Raw genomic sequence first — 949 nt, 5'->3', positions numbered from 1 at the left:
GAATGTCCCAACCTTCAATCGGTGTAACGGGCTCTTGGAATGGCTTCTGTTCTCGATTCCTTCAATCCTTCGGGCTATTCGGTGCTTTGTCGAATGCTTGAGAGGGTTCCGGTACTGCATTTATTGTCTGACCGTTGTCGGAATTTTGAATTTGAAGTCGATTCTTGATTTCCTGGCTTTTTTAGCTCGAGTTAGTTGCTTCAACATGTAATTAACCATCGGTTGACGGCTGTGACGCGTTGTCCGGCGTTTAACACAGTTTATACTCGTAAGTATTTTGGAGGCTACACAGTTTAAGCTCTTAAGGAGTTGGAGCGGGGAGGTCTAGTTTATACTCATACACTCCTGGGAGTTATGTTAAGTTATCCTTAAGAATATTTTTAGAAAAATATTCTCCAGAAACTTCTCAACAAAGAGGAGGGAATAGTTTATACTCGTATACCTTATTGGAGTATTCTTTAGGTTCGAATAATCTGAACTGGCTCAAAAAATGTGCCAAAAAGGCAGTATTTGGGTTCAAAATCTCTCCGACCCTTCCAAATATATGGTAGAGGGGTTAAATAGGTGAAGGACTGAACCGTAGGTTGATCAAAAGTCGTTCCAATGCTTAACTCAGCTCCAATTTGAATTCTGGTTCAAATTTGGTTCAAACTGGTTCAATTTGGCTCAAACTGGCTCATTTTGGCTCATTCTGGTCTGGTCTGGTCCAGCCAGGCTCAATTTGACTCATTCTGGCTCATTCTGGTCCATTCTGGTCCATTCTGGTCCAATCTGACTTGGTCTGGTTTAGCCCGGTCTGGTCTGGTTCAGCCAGATCTGGTTCAATGCTATAAAAGGGTTCTTTTCTTCTCTTTTTTTTTCTTTTTCTTTTCTTTTCTCCTTAGGGCCGGCCGAACCCCTCCCCCTCTTCTCTTGATTTCTCTTCCCTCGAGCACCCATTCTCTTTCAA

The sequence above is a fragment of the Asparagus officinalis genome, chromosome 8, assembly GCF_001876935.1.
Source record: "Asparagus officinalis chromosome 8, Aspof.V1, whole genome shotgun sequence".
NCBI classification, from domain to species: domain Eukaryota; kingdom Viridiplantae; phylum Streptophyta; class Magnoliopsida; order Asparagales; family Asparagaceae; genus Asparagus; species Asparagus officinalis.
The sequence above is the reverse complement of the archived record's forward strand: the minus strand, read 5'-3'. Positions refer to the sequence as shown.